Genomic DNA, 17,078 nt, shown 5'->3' with positions numbered 1-17,078 from the left:
GCCATCCGAAGTACGGTCCATTAGATGGAAGGTTCCGATTGATAGGCTACACTGCCACGTGTACTGTAGAGGGACGGCATGCGGCTTACCGTATTCCAGCGATACCGGATCTACCATATCATTTCCGTGGAGTTAATTTCCTTCGTTTGGTTGCGATGGTAGAGATCATGCGGTTCGAATCCAGCTCATAGGTGACTGGATGTGCATATGCCTACCGAGGTTTAGAAGTTCCACGCGCACACTCTCCACACACATATTTCTCCGCAGCAAATATACTAACCTGGCAACCATGTCAGTAATCTGAGCCGTCTATAAGATGCCACTCACTATGAAAATGAAAGATTGTCAAGTTCCTTACACTATACATTAATTCTGTTGTAGGGGTGACCCACCTGACGGATGGACCAGCTTGACCTGGAGTATAGTCATCCTCACCGTGGGATGGACCTTATGAACTGATCAGATGTCTGAGTAACCTCTCATTCTGCTACATGTGCGTGGTGTGGAGGTGTGTGTGGAGAGGATGAATGTGGGGCTAGCAAACCCCTTTCTGTGATATGGTCCGTTGAGCACTCGAGCGGTTGTGCACATGCGTGGTACTTTGCGCGGAAAGATCCGACCTAAACCCGAGCAGATGCCTCATGTTTTTCTTATGATGAAGAACCGAAATTGCCCACCACACCTGCTTTCTACGCAGCAATTAAGCAGGTAAAATGCCCTGGGACCAGCGTGTTGTACGTGTAAATAGAAAACGATTGCGTATTGACTATTGAGTACGCTATAGTAAACTCTGTGGGGGCCACATATGATGATGTGTCTTATCAACACCGTTCATCTGTTTTAACAGCTCATTTTAGTGCATAAGACCAAAATTGAAGGATATCCAACGCCCAAGTGGACCACACCGGACCACACAGGAGGAAACAGTGGGGATAGTGATATGGACAAAGCCAAAGTACAACTACCAGCTTCAACCACGGTCGAAACCTTTCTACGGCCATAGTGATGTTTATTTGTCATCCAACCTTTCATAAAGTCAAGCAGATACGGACGAGGGAAAATAACGCACGCGACCGACCATCTATCTTTTCTTTACTTGTCCCGGACAAAACTTACTAACCTAGACTTCTACCGGTACTGATGCATACATAAAGATGAAAATTTTCTTAATTTTTCCAGCTACTGTACCCTAAAACCTAAGGATATTTTTACCTAAAACCCTCTTTCCGTACCTTAAAAATATATTTTCTTTGCATGAGTCTTCGGTCTTTCATTTAAGGAAAAAAAAAAAAAAAGCATAAAAGGTAAGCGTCTATGGTGCTAATTTTCATAACTAATGTGGCTAGGAAGTTTTCAACGGTTGGTGTTGAATTCACAATTTTTTCCCATAGTGTGGTCCACTCGAGCTGTGGATATGCTTCAATTTCGGATTCCTGCTTAGAATGAGCTGGAAAAATGAATAGATGGTAGGGATAAGACACATACATGATGGTGGGCCTCACAGACCTAAAAAATTGAGTTGCTCAACAAGTAATCCCCTATCATGTAAATCCATTCCATCCATCTGGTGAGAACCCATATTTAAACGGTATATATAAAGTATAAGTTTATGCGTTTTGGGCTGACATAATCTATCGTTGGCATTCCATCTCCTGGTAACGTGTAGTGTGGCCCACCTGGGTTGTGAATGTAACTAATGCTTTTACCCGTGGCCTCGAATCGTGGACAGATTCTCACGTAGGAGTGATTTCACATAAACCACGTGATGCGTTCCACGGACAGTTATTTTAGTAGGCGATTTGGCTACTGACCCAACACCCGCCTGTATCAAAGCTCTGTAAGCCTCACCATGATGTATGTATTTTATCCATGCCGTTTATCCATTTTTCAGTTTATTTTAGGACATGATAATAAAATTAAGGTGGATTTAAATCTCAGGTGGACCACACCACAGAAATACAGTATTTATTAAACATCCACCATGAAAAAATTTGTAAGACTTACTGTAATAATTATTTTCCATCCATGATGTTCATAAGGTCATGCAGAAAAGTTAAAGGTTGACCTAAAACTACTGTGACCTGAGCAAGTTTTCAACAGTATACATTCAATTGCCACCATTTCCTGTGGTATGGTCCACTTGAGACTTGGATTTGACTCGTTTTTCACATCATGCCGTAAAATAAGTTTAAAAAATAAATGAATGAGAGAGATAAAACACATACATCAATTGTAGTGGGCTCACTGAGATTTGACATCGGCTAGTTGGCTCGGGCCTCACTATCCAAACCACGTCAGTTGTTTTACACGCCGTGCAAAACACGTGCTGGAAGCACATTGCGTGGAGCTCTAGACACCGCTGGCTTCAGTGGTGTGTTGGCGTCACCAGATAAATAATTTTCACCGTTAAAACTATCCTAGAATCCCATGATATTTATTTGTCATCCAACTAATTCAAGAGGTAACAAGACCTAAATAAATGGAAAAGATAAATATCAGATGAATTCAAAACTTATGTGGTCTTCAAGGAGTTTTCAATGGTAGATGTTCAACTCCACCTCATCCTGTTGTGTGATCCACTTGAGCTTCAGATATCCCTCATGTTTAGGCACATGCTCTATAATAATATCTTTAAATGGATGGACAGTGTGAATGCAAAACATACATCACGGTTGGTCTCACGGAACTTGGTGACGCCAACACACCGTGGAGGTCGGTGGTGTGTGGCACACCACGCAATCCGTTTCCGTGTCGTCGAGGATCTCATTCCGTGAAGGAACTAACGGCATACTCGGGCCGAAATTTTGTACAGTGCCGCTTGGGCTTCCAGGATCAAGACGGGCCACGGTTCAATGGTTCAAACCGTTGATACGACGAAACCCATAATGGATGGTATATGCATAAAGTCTCCTAGAAGTAAAAAAAATCCCAACCCCTTTAATAGATGGCCCAAAAAGCATGCGGTTCGAATGAAATTAAGCCAAGATATTCTACCGTTAGAATATCCAAGTCTAGAGTATTTTTTGTACATGGGCAATCCCCAGTGAGACATATCATTATCATATCAACGGTTTGCATCATTGGATCGTTGGCCAATTTGTACCAATTGAAAATTCAAACGTCCAGTGCAAACTCTCATCAGAAATTTACGACTGTACGACCCATTTATGGCCCATTTACGAGATGACGCCCACCTCATTTTCCCTTACAAGAATAAGCCCCAACTGTACGGACGCCTCCCCAAAGGTCGAAAATGCCCCTGCTTTTTTCCTTCAAGCGGGAAGACGGCGCTGACGCTCCTTGGACTCCGAGTTGTACCAACGGTTCAAAAGAGATCAACGTTACATGGGCCCCACAGTTATGTATTTATTATATCCACAACGTTCATCCATATTTCGAGATCATTTCGGAGCATTATAAAAATAAAAAAAAATCAAATCCAAAGATCAGCTGGACCACACCACAAAGAGCAGCGGAAAAATTGATTTTCACCATTAAAAATTTTGTAGGGCCCGCCATAACATTTATTTTCCATCCAATCTATTCATAAGGTCACAAAGACCTGGATGAAGAGGAAAAACAAATTTCATAATGATCCAAAACTTTTGTAACCCCTAAAAGGGTTTCAATGGTAGACATTCAAATCCCCACTGCCTTTTACAGTGTGGTCCACTTGATAGTTAGATCTGTCTTATTTTCGGTCACAAGCCTTAAAAGGAGCTCTCCAAATAGATGGATGGTTTGGATATAACATACACCTCATGATGGGACCACAAAAACAACAAAGATTCTATGTAAAAAAAAAAAAAAAAAAAAAAGCAGATTTTTATTTTTTTATTATTTTATTATTTTTGTTTACAAGGAGATTTAGCTACGGATTATAACCGTAGCTCTAGCTATAGCAATCCGTAGCCATAGTGGTTTGTCCGGGTACGCGCCGAACTAGCGGCCCCCCGTGCCAGTTGCTAACTTATCCGGCGAGGCCACGCCAATCTGGCGCCCCTATGGCTACGGATTATAAATGTAATCATAGCAATCTATGCAAATTTTATTTTTTTTATTTTATTTTTTACATGGAGAACTTTATTTTACCTACAATTTTCTCAAACACATATTTATATAAATATGTATCTATAAGCATATAAAATTTTTTTCCTTACTTTTTTTCATTTCTTTCTTTATTCATTTAAAAAGTATATCTTCTAAACCAAAATTAGTTATGCAATGAACTCTATATGATTTTGGGGTAGGAAAAGCTTCTTTAGCCAACTAACCTGGTTATTTTCCAAGATTCCATAAGATTGATGACCGTGAAATGCATGGAAATGACCATGAAGGGAATTGACCGTGAAATGCATGGAAATGACCGTGAAATAAAACGGAATCGTCGAAAATTACCATGAAATGCATGAAAACGACTGTGAAGTGAAGCGATTTGACCGTGAAATGCATGGAAATGACCGTGAAGTGAAGGGAATTGACTGTGAAGTGCATGAAAATGACCATGAAGTGAAACAGAATCGCAGGAAATGATCGTGAAATGAAACGAAATCGCCGGAAATGACTGTGAAGGAGAATTCCCTTTCATTTCACGATCATTTCCATGCATTTTACGGTCAATTCCCTTCACTTCACGGTCATTTCCATACATTTCACTGTCATTTCCCTACACTTCACGGTCATTTCCATGCATTTCACGATCAATCCCGGCGATTCCGTTTTGATTCATGGTCATTTTCATGCATTTCACTATCAATCCGCGCATTCTGTTTTGAAAGGCGCTGAAATGACCGTGAATCAACACGGAATAGGTGAGAATGACCGTGGTATGCATGGAAATGATCGTGAATCTTGGCGAATGGACCGTGAAGTGCGCGGAAATGACCATGAAGTGAAGGGGCATGACCGTGAAATGCGCCGAAATGACTGTGAATCAACACGGAATCGCCAGGAATGACCGTGATATGCATGGAAATGACCGTGAATCGTAGCGATTGGACCGTGAAATGCACAGAAATGACCGTGAAGTGAATGGGTATGACCGTGAAATGTGTCGAAATGACCGTGAATCAACATGGAATAGGCGGGAATGACCGTGGTATGCATGGAAATGAATGTGAAGTGAGGCGATTAGACCTTGAAATACATGTAAATGACAATGAAGTGAAGGGGCATGACTGTGAAATGCGCCGAAAAGACCGTGAATCAACACGGAATCGCTGAGAATGAGTATGATATGCATGGAAATGACCATGAAGTGATGCGATTGGACCGTGAAATGTGCAGAAATGACCGTGAAGTGAAGGGGCTGACACAATCTATCACTGGCATTCCATCTCCTGGTTCCCTGTAGTGTGGCCCACTTGGGTTGTGAATGTAGCTACTGCTTTTACCTGTGGCCTCGGATCATGGACAGAATCTCACGTAGGAGTGATTTCACATAAACCACATGATGCGTTCCACCGGCAGTTATTTTAGTAGGCGATTTGGCTATTGATCCAACACCCGCCTGTATCAAAGCTCTGTAGGCCCCACCATGATGTATATATTTTATCCATACCGTCTTTCCATTTTTTAGTTTATTTTAGGACATGATTAAAAAATTAAGCCGGATTTAAATCTCAGGTGGACCACACCACAGAAAAACAGTATTTGTTAAACGTCCACTATGAAAAAATTCGTAAGACCTACTGTAATAATTATTTTCCACCCATAATGTTCATAAGGTCATGAAGAAAAGTTAAAGGTTGATCTAAAACTACTGTAACCCCAACAAGTTTTCAACGGTATACATTCAATTGCCACCATTTCCTATGGTATGGTCTACTTGAGACTTGGATTTGACTCATTTTTCATATCATGCCCTAAAATAAGTTGAAAAAATAAATGAATGAAAGAGATAAAACACATACATCAATTGTACTGGGCCCACTGAGCTTTGGCATCGGCTAGCTGGCTTGGGCTTCACTAACCAAACCACGTCAGTTGTTTTACACGCCATGCAAAACATGCGTTGGAAGCAGATTGCGTGGAGCTCTAGACACCGCTGACCTCAGTGGTGTGTTGACGTCACCTAATAAATAATTTTCCGTTAAAACCTTCCTAGAATCCCATCCCATGATATTTATTTGTCATGCAACTAACTCAGGAGGTAACATGACCTAAATGAATGGAAAAGATAAATATCAGATGAATCCAAAACTTCTGCTGTCCTCAAGGAGTTTTCAATGGTATATGTTCAATTCCACCTCTTCCTGTTGTGTGGTCCACTTGAGCTTCAGATATACCAACCTCATGTTTAGGCACATGCTCTATAATAATATCTTTAAATGGATGGACAGTGTGAATGCAACACATATATTATGGTGGGTCCCACAGAACTTGGTGACGTATTACCGTCGAGGTCGGTGGCGTGGAACTAACGGCATGTTCGGGCTGAAATTTTGTACAGTGCCGCTTGGGCTTCCAGGATCGAAACGAGCCACGGTTCAATGGTTCAAACCGTTGTTATGACGAAACCCATAATGGATGGTATATGCATAAAGTCTCCTAGAAGTAAAACAATCCCAACCCCTTTAATAGATGGCCCAAAAAGCATGCGGTTCGAATGAAATTAAGTCAAGATATTCTACAGTTAGAATATCCAAGTCTAGGGTATTTTTTGTACATGGGCAATCCCCAGTGAGACATATCATATCAACGGTTTGGATCATTGGACCGTTGGTCAATTTGTACCAATTGAAAATTCAAACGTCCAGTACAAACTCTCATACATTGTATAATACATGTTGATGGTGAAATCACAAGGGGTGCATCGCTCGAGTGAAATTTGTAAGTGTACTGACCTCACACGTGGAAACGGAACAGAATTATGTGAGATCGGAGCCGATAATCAGGCGATCTGCACTATTGAGATTCCAAATCTTGAAAATCAGTTCGATCTATTGGACGGTTTGAGACATTGATAAATTTATGTTAGCGATTCATTAGTTTTTTACACGTGTGACTCGTCTGATGATCCAATCGCCCAAAATTTTTGGGGATGATGCGGCCCTTACCGTGGGGTTACCGTGGGGCCTACCTTGATGTATGTATTACGTATCCATGCTGTCCATAAGTTTTCTAAAGCATTTTAGGGTAATATTTCAAAAATGAAGCAGATCCAATTATCAGGCTGACCTTATCATAACAAACAGTAGAGCTGGGCATTGGTCCTGGTCGGACCGGATTCGGCCTAACCCGCTCATATCCAAAATTCTAATGGGTTTACCCGAAATCGATCCGATCCGAGACCGAGTTCAGGTCACTTGACTCGGACAGATCCGATGCTTGAATTATTTGACCCGATCCGAGTCTGACTTGGTGAGACAAACCGAGTTGGATCGGGTTGGACACTATTCGGATCATTTCATATGGTGTGGTCCACTTCAATCTTTAATGTATCATAATTTTTTGTTCAACGCCTAAATTGATATGTCAAAAAGGATGAACGGCTTAGATAACATATATACATCAAGGTGGGCCCCACATGACTATAAAAAATTTGTATCAACACCTGCTGCATGTGTTGTCGCATCGGGCAAGCTACGTCCCATCAGGCAGGCTACTGAAGTAACGTCACCAAGTTCTGTGGGCCCCACTACACTGTATGTGTTATATCCACACCGTCCATCAATTTTGAGATATCATTTTAGGGCATGAGCCAAATAATGATGTAGATAAAAATCTATGATAGACCACATCATAGAAAAAAGTGGGGAGAATGATTCCCACCGTTGAAACTATCCTAAGGCCCACCGTAATGTTTATTTGAAATCCAAGCTCTTTAAAAGTTGAAAAATAAAGAAATAAGGGAAAACACAAATACCAGGTTGATCTAAAACTTTTGTAGCCTTTAAAAGTTTTTAATTGTGGGCGTCTCTGTCCATGGAACTTTCTATGTTGGTGTTCACTGGAGGTTTGGATTTCATTCATTCTTTAGATATTGCCTTGAAATAATATCTCCAAATGGATGAAAGGTTGGATACAAAACATACATCATGGTGGGGCCCAAGTAACTTGGTTAAGCCACTTTAATATATACTCTCACAACCTACCATGTTGACTTGCAAAGCAAGTAAACAGCTGTTGCCCGCCTGTTGACGTGCCGTGCAAGTAACTCTCATATGTGAGTGAACTTTGTTGGGGTCCACCGTGAATGCATGTGGTGTATCCACGCCGTCCATTTGTTTTTTCAAATTATTTTAGCTGTTGAACCCAAAATTGATGAATATTCAAAGCTCAAGTGGACCACACCATAAGAAAAAGGAAAAATATTGATTTTTTACTCCGGATCTGGCCGGATCGGAATGGTCCGGATCTATTCGGATACGGTTTTCGGATCGGAACGGTCCGGATTAACCACTATCCGATCCTGATCCGAAAACTAGTTGGATCTAAATGATCTTACCCGATCCTACCCGATCCAGGCCGTCGGTTAGGTTCGGAATGGGTCGGATCGGGTCTGATCGGGTCGGATCCACCGGATCGAGTAAAAAATGCCCACCTCTAACAAACAGTGGTAATTGTCCATTAATGAGCCACACAAGTTTTGGATTAACCTGATAGATGTTTTTTTCCCTCCATCAAGGTTTTTATGACCTTATACGTAGATTGGATGGTAAATAAATACTATCGAGACATTAAGATATGCCTAATAAGTTTCTAATGGTAGGATTGTCAATCACCACTATTTCCTATGCTATGGTCTACCTAATAACTAGATCTACTTCATTTTTCGGGATAAAAATAACTGCATATTCGTGTGTATATTTCTATGTGTTTGAGACCAAAATGAGTGATTCTGGGTCCACAAAAATTGTCTAACTGAGTTAAAGTGTGAAGTTTAGCTAACCTAGATAGAACTCGACAGTGCCACCTTGAGGAGCATTGTGCCACCATAAAAACGAAAATTTTTCTAAGTTTTAGGTAGATTTATTGTAACCCTCTTCTTGTAAATACCTTAATATGGGTAAGGTTCAAATATTGCCGTAAAGATAGCAACACTGTAGTGCACCTTAAGTATATCTTTAATTGTTTTTTATTTGTTTTTATCTCTTCAATATGCCCCTTCTTTCAATAATAAGGGGCTTCGACTCAAAACTCAACCAAGTTAACTTACCGAGATTTCAAGTCAAGCTATCAGGAACTCTTTAGTTGAAGCAATCTTTACTAAACAAATCTCAAAAACCATGTACTCTAGTGTGAATCTGTCACACCCCAAACTTGGAAAACAGGCTCACAAAATTTCCGATTGCCGAATCTGGCGCCGACAGCCTCCATAGTGTCCCATTCTCGGATCCCGGCAGTCGGATGCCAGATTTCGATCTTGGGATTATACAATGAGGATTTTCAGTATGAATTTTTTTTCTTTTGTAATGGAGCATAATCAAGTCACAAAACAACATCACCACATATCCAGTATATCAAAAACTTTAAGTACAATACGGAAAGGGAAATACAAGGTGATAAAAAACTCCAAAATAGCCAGATGTGCACTCCTGCCTTAGCGTTGTTGCTGTCCAACGCTACCTGCACGCAACCGTCGTGCATAAGCTTACAAAAGCTTAGAGGGTGGTGTAAGTGTATGCGCAAGGCAAGTGCCAAATGTATAATATTAGAGTAATGTAGAAATATGCGGTAAGTTCATGAATGCTATCAGCTGTACCAAGTAATGCGGAAATATACGGTAAGTTCATGAATGCTATCAGCTATACCAAAGCTATGTGATACAAGACATGAATGGTCTCAGTCATACCGAGACCATGCGATGCAAGGCCTATGTACCCAAATGTCATATGCGAGATACAAAACAAACATGCTAGTCCTCATCAAGCACACATATTGGTACAGTTCCTCTTTAGATATCATCGAAGTCTAATACACCTCACACTGACTGCCTCATCCCTAGTTGCACAGTCAAGCAAGTGGAAGAGACCACACTATCCGCCTGACCAGTAGTCTGCCAATATCTACCCGGCTCGTCGATAGCGGACTCATTTGCGAGCTGGTCAAACTCAGCCTAGCTTATAGCCCCCTCGCTCGGGCAGATAAGGTCACACCCCCTTCCAACCGACCACGACACAGTGGGAGACGCGGCCTCCTGGTATTCAGCACTCGAGCACTCGTGTATCCACTCGGTCTAGACGTTGGAGTATCTCCTGGTACCAAAAAGGTTTTGAGACTTTCACTCAAGGACATCCTAAGTGCCCATAGTGCTAGAACCAAGTATTTCTGGTATCCGATACGACCATCCACGATGTGCCTGTGAAGCCACGGCCCTGATGTCACTAGGGTGTACAATGATCATGACACACAAATGCAAGATGCATGAATCACACTTTCAAATCATGCAGCAATCCAGCGCGTACCGCGCGATCATATGGGGCACTCCGTCTCATAAGGAGTCCCGTAAATGTCTCAGCCCAACTGGCTTATGCTATGATCAAACATTCCTTATATCAAGTATACATATGATGCGTATAGGCATGAGTCATGGGATTATACTAAGCATGTTATAAAGTAATGAACTATCCTTACAACGCAGATGAGCCTAAATGGCCTACACACAACAAGTACATGCCTATCAATGGGCCCTAGGGAGAGTCATAATGCGAACATTTAACCAATATTATTCTTACAATGTGGACGTCAAACCAGCATTATTCCTAAGGCATAGCCTGCCATAAACATCATTACCTAAACCATGTTGAGATCACACATTGCAATGGACCTTAGGTACATCCCATTGGGCCTTAAATACATCAAATGAGTCATATCACATGGGCCTTATATTCATCAAGTGGGCCACATCAATGGGCCGCACCAATGGGCTTATGTACATTGCAATGGGCCATAACCCATGGGCCTTAGAATGCATCAAAATGACCCTAATCACATGGGCCTTATGTGTATCAAATGGGCCACACCAATTGGGCCCTATGTATATCAAATGGGCCATATCCAAAATATAAATGTTGATGATGACTTCCACCATTAAAATTCCCAAGGCCCGTTATAGCATTTATTCCCTGTCCAATCTATTCTTAAGGTCACAAGGACTTGGATTTAGAGGGAAAGTAAATATCATACTTGTCCAACCTTGCAATCCAAAGGTTTTAATAGTGGACATTCAATCCAACACTGTTTCTATAGTGTGGTCCACATGACTCTAGATCTGTCTTATTCTTATGCTCATGCCAAAAAATGATCTTTCAAAATGGATAGACGGTTTGGATGCAACATATGCATCATGGTGGACCCCATATAGATGGACAACATGAATAAAGCACACACGTGTTGGGGGGTTTTCACCGTTCGCCTGGACGGTGTGAAGAAAACACATACATTATAGGGGGCTCCACCGTCCGCCTTGACGGTGGGAGACAAACACATTCATCATTGTGGGTCCCATGTGGGGCCCACCATTATGTTTATATGCAATCCAACCCATTAATAAGGTCACACGGACCTAGATGAATGGGAAAAATAACTTTCATATTGATTCAAAACTTCTGTGGTGACCCAAAAGGGTTCTAATGGCAACCATTCAATCACCGCTGTTTCCTATGATGTGGCCCACCTAAGCATCAGATCGGCCTAATCTTTGGAGGGGGCCCACTTCAGGGAGGGTCCCACCAAATGAATGGGGTGGATATATAATATACATCAGAGTGGGGCCCATGGCTGGGACCGTGGGTCCCTATCGTCCGCCCGCGACACGCAGCAGCAGGCGCTGCCTTATATTTTTTTTGAAAACCCATTTTTCGGGGGTTTTTCATACGTGGGGCCCGCATCAGGTAGATCCACCCCAGCCATCGGTCTCTATAGACCATAACAAATCCATTAAGCCTAATATTGGGCATCTTTCGGCATGTAGAAAAATGTAGGTGCATTTAAACGGTGAAAATCATTGTTTTTCTGAAGTATGGCCCACTAGAAAGTTGGATCAGCCCCATTTTGCGGCTCAACGCCTAAAATAGTCTGAGGAAAGGGATGGACGATGTGAATTGAATTTATACATCAAGGTGGGGCCTGCATGAGTGGCCCACCCAAATACTTTGAAAGTATGTGTATATGTGTGTGTATATATATATATATATATATTACACTGAGTGCACCGCACGTCAGTGCACTCCTCTTTGTGATACAACATCCAGCGTCCCTGGACCTGGACAATCTATATATGGGGCATATTTAAGGTGGGCCCCACCTGCAAGCATACTGCCTAGATAGGCCACCAATGGTTGGATGGTGTGAATAAGGCACACATCAAGGTGGGGTACATCCAAGTGGGCCACACAGTCACATCATCACATATAAAAATAAATAAATATAAAGAGAGGGAGAGAGTAAGAGAGGAAGAGGGACACGTGTGATGGAGGGATTCTGATACTATGGGCCCTCCCTTACATTCAATCATACATCGAGTGGGTTCTAATACATGTGAGCGCACCAAATCGAAGATCAACAGTGGAGATCCTTTCTCCACCAAGATGTAAGGTTTAGATGAACCCTTTTTAAGCTAGGAAGTAAACATCATGATGGGGTCCATGAAGAATGGCCCCATCATGGAATTATAATAAAAATCAAGGTGGGTCATTAGCCACATCTAGGGTCCAAAGTGAGATCCATACCATCAATCGGTATGCCTCACTAGGCCCATCATCAAAACATGAAAAATAAAAAAAAAACCTAGCCTAATAAGCACCCACCTTCGATCTTCTTGGTTCATTGGAAAGCCAATCTCCTTATGTCTCACTTTGATGGTAGAAGATGAGGTTTGAATGGCTAGGATGATGTGTTTGAGATGGGAAAGTGGACCACACAAAATCACTCTTTCTCACATGGAATGTTTGGACGTGTGATTCTTTTTTTGTTGCTTGGAATAAAGTGTTGAGAAAGAGAGAGAGAAGGGGTTGTAAGGAGAGAGAGAGATGGGTGATGGATGTGAGTGATGGGTGTGAGGTGATAGTGTACTTGACATGTATGGGTGTGTAAGAGAGAGGGTGAGAAAGAGTTGACTTGGTGGTTGCTTGGGGATAGGGCGAAAGGTGATGTGTACTTGACATGAAGTGATCGATTGATTGATTGATTGATGGGACATGTTGTAGAGATTCTCTTCGGTTTTGCAACGCGCGACGTTTTCCTTGAGCTGAACGTGGGACCACATCTCCTGGCCAGGGTATCAGATCGGTGCGTGAGTCGCGGCGTTAGAATCGTAGCGACGGTACAGTCGCAATGGTACAAGTCTCGGATTATGCTGACTCAAATCTAAAGGATACGACTTAGGGTCACGCGCAAATGTCGATTATCGGTCGCAAGTTGCTGGAATTTGACGGGAAGGATCGCGGAAGTCGACAGGACAGTACGGACTAGGATACGGGTCCTACAGAATCAAACTTGGAACAAATCTAACCATTGAAACACTCAAATCACTTAATGTGGCCCACTTAAACCTTGGATTTGCCTCATCTTTGGTTAAAGGCCTCTAATGAGACTTCCAAAGTGAATGAGTGGATTAGATCTCACAAAAAAATCACAGTGGACCTCACTTTTAACTTGAGTACACACGAGCATTACATACACTCGATGTGCACCATACGTAGAGTCGGGTCAAACCGAGTTTGACCCGACGGTTTCCCGAAGAAGGAAAACTTCTTCATTCTTTCTCTATTTTCTCTGCCAAAGCCATTTAAACAGGCTGGTTTTATGCGTGATTCGTGGCCCACCTCATAATACATCATCAAGATTTGAACCATTCATCTGGTTCGGAGGGTCGATTTGATAAGAACCCTGGTCTTGCACTTGTCGGAACTCATATGTGTTCGATCACAAACAACTAGGATTCGAACGTACATTGGACATTTGATCCAGATTGGGTCGCTATTCTAGTTCATATCATTGATCTTAACTGTCCATCATATAGCCCATGAGACTTTAATTAAAACCCAAGAACTTTCTTCTCCTAACTGATCATGTACTTATGCACAATCTCGAGCAAAACGTGAGTTGCATGCGGTGTATTTCTCAAGACAGCTGGCAGCGCACATGCTCTCCATCCTTAGATCCTAACCACTCATGCCTAAGTTAATCCTAGCCCTCCATTCACCCTACACTTTAGGGCTTCCTTCGCAATCAAAGAGCCGCCACAACTTAAAAACTAAAGTATCTACTAAGTTTTCATCATTGTCCATCCAAAACATAGGTCCCATAGTGTCCTTTAATCAAATCCACACCATTCATATGAATCAGATCGGAGGAATAGCCATTGAGATGTAATCCTCCATCATCAACCATCTCATCTTCCTCAACCGATCAAGGAACCCATCATCGACCAGTGGGTCTCATCCTCTAATCAGAAGCCTTAATCTAGTGGCCCACAACACATTATGACCATTCATCACAACAAATTACGACCATTTAAACCAAGTCTATTAAGATTAACCAATAACTTGGTAAAGAAATTGATCACACAACTCAGATTAGAACCATACTCACAACTAATCCTAGAGAATTAGTAGCTGACCTTTCTAGGCTCCTGTCAAACTATAACTAGCCTTTTTTCCTTTTAAGGCATCCATTGCTAAAAATAGCAACTGATAGAGAGAAAGTTAGGGCGTCGTTCCTATTGCCACACTCATCGGAGTCGACTCAGTTCGAGTCATTGTGAGTTCGGGCTAAGTCCAACGCCCCATCTAGGTTCTCCTAACAGGGAGAGAGGAGAAACTAAGGAGAAGAAGAAGAAAGAGAGAGGGGAAGTGTGTTCTGGGTTGCTGTCGAGTTGAGTGGATTCGACACGCTGTGATCGAGTCGGACTTGTTTTGTCAAGTTGAGAAGAACCTAAAAGGGAGAATAAAGAAAGAAAGATAAAGAAGAAGGAAATTGAGGGAGGCTGTTGTCTACTCAGCTTCAATCTTGGGTCTCTCTCATCGGTCAGGTCACATTTAGACCAACCGAGTTGGTCGAGTTTTGAGTTGAATCAGGCCGGGCTTGGTGAGTCGGATCTGAGGCCAAACTCCTTGATAACTAACTTAGAAAGCATAAAAACAAGAGTATGAAGAAAGGAGAAAAGAAAGACGAAAGCCAGGAAGAAAGAAGAAGGAGAAGAGAATCGACGGTGTATGATTGTGTACCGAGTTGCTGCCATTGTCAACTCGCTGTCAAGACACTGATTACATGTAACGACTCGTGTTTTTAGGACCTGAATATATGACCCATTTCCCAAAAACCCGAGTGTTAACCTTAAAGGATGGTCAAATTTAAGTATACATTTTTAAAAAAAAATTCATTCAAAGTAAGCAGATGAGCGTAGAGTGGACAAATCAGCATAAAGGAAAATTTCATTTACATTTAGAATATACAAGAAGCTGCCCATAATGACTTATACAAACCAATGCCCCCATTCCTACAATTACAAAATGAAATAATATTACACGTGAAATTAAGTAAATTACAACAACATTGGGATGTGAAATCTGGTAGCAACCCTGTGAACAACATCGGCTTGCTCTACACCTGTCTTAACTGTTACGGTTTGATATCGTCAATGGCTATCGCTGTAAGGAGCACCCTCTAAGATTGCACACCCATCATTCATAATCCAAAACAGATCACAAGTCATGAGGATATATATATTAAACAGGGTAATTCATAATTATGATCACATACTGAAAAATTAAGCCAATCAACATAATCTCATCATAAGCAAAATACAATAGCGATTGCAATGCGAGAGAATATGTCCAGATAATCAAATAATCAACCTTACAAACTCTATAAAATGGTTAGAAAATCAAACTTTAAACCTCTACTTCACCTGAAAATCAAATCGTATGTGAACACCGCAAGATGGCTAGAAAATTGCTAAGCGAACACCCGCTCCACCCGAAAATTATGATACGACTGAATACCGCAAGATGAAGAGAGAGCAACATACTGACGTCTACTTCACCCGGAAATCATATCATATGTGAACATTGTAAGATGGCTAGGAAATCACTAAGCGAACACCCACTCCACAGAAAAATCATGGTACGACTGAACACTGCAAGATGAAGAGACAAGCAACAGACAAACTTTAGACCATCCAGAAATCAAATCATAGGTGAATACCGCAAGATGACTAGAAAATCGCTAAGCAAACACCCGCTCTACCCGAAAATCATGGTACGATTGAATACCGCAAAATAGCTAGAAAACCAACATATAAACTCTAGACCACCTGGAAGTCGTATCATATGTGAACACCGCAAGATGACTAGGAAATTGCCAATCGAACACCCCACCTGGAAATCACAATACGACCGAACACCGCAAGATGGTTAGGAAACAACAAGATATGAGAATATCACCATCAAGCCACAAAAGGGCACCAATGACCTATCAAAGCCACGAAGGGCAATAAACGATCCAAGCCACGTAAGGTAAATATGCGGTCCAAGACATGTAAGGATGCGTGATCCAAGTCGCGTAAGTCAAATATGGACCACAAGATGGTGAGTTCATGACAGGTCTCATTCATTACATCACTCAATCACAAACGACAGACATATAATTAATTTACAATGTACGACTAAAGATAGCATGTCATCACCAAATCATTTATGCATGTTATAATTAAAGAGAAATATCTACTATCTAACATAATAATTTAGCTTATTCAATAGTAATGTAAGTAATTCAATTAGAGGAATCATGCCATCATCTATATCCAAATTTATGAAATTAAGTGGGAAGCTCAAACGGTGAGTCCTCACCTTACATGTCGAGTCGCCCATTAGTGTCGCTAGGAAACGCAGGTGTCATTAGAACCAAATTTTACCATACATTGTAAAATCATATGGTCAGATACAAGTTTTATACATTATTTAGGGTTAAGGTCTTAACATAAGGTTTGGATTACCTAGGTTTTAGGGTCTTATCTTAAAGTTTACTTCGATGCTTAGATTCTAGGATTTGAATACTAAATTATTATTAGTATTGTTAATAATATTATTATTGTATAATGGATCGAATAATATTCATAATAGGGGTATTAG

The sequence above is a fragment of the Magnolia sinica genome, chromosome 6 (assembly GCF_029962835.1).
Source record: "Magnolia sinica isolate HGM2019 chromosome 6, MsV1, whole genome shotgun sequence".
NCBI lineage: Eukaryota > Viridiplantae > Streptophyta > Magnoliopsida > Magnoliales > Magnoliaceae > Magnolia > Magnolia sinica.
This window is presented reverse-complemented; position numbering follows the sequence as displayed.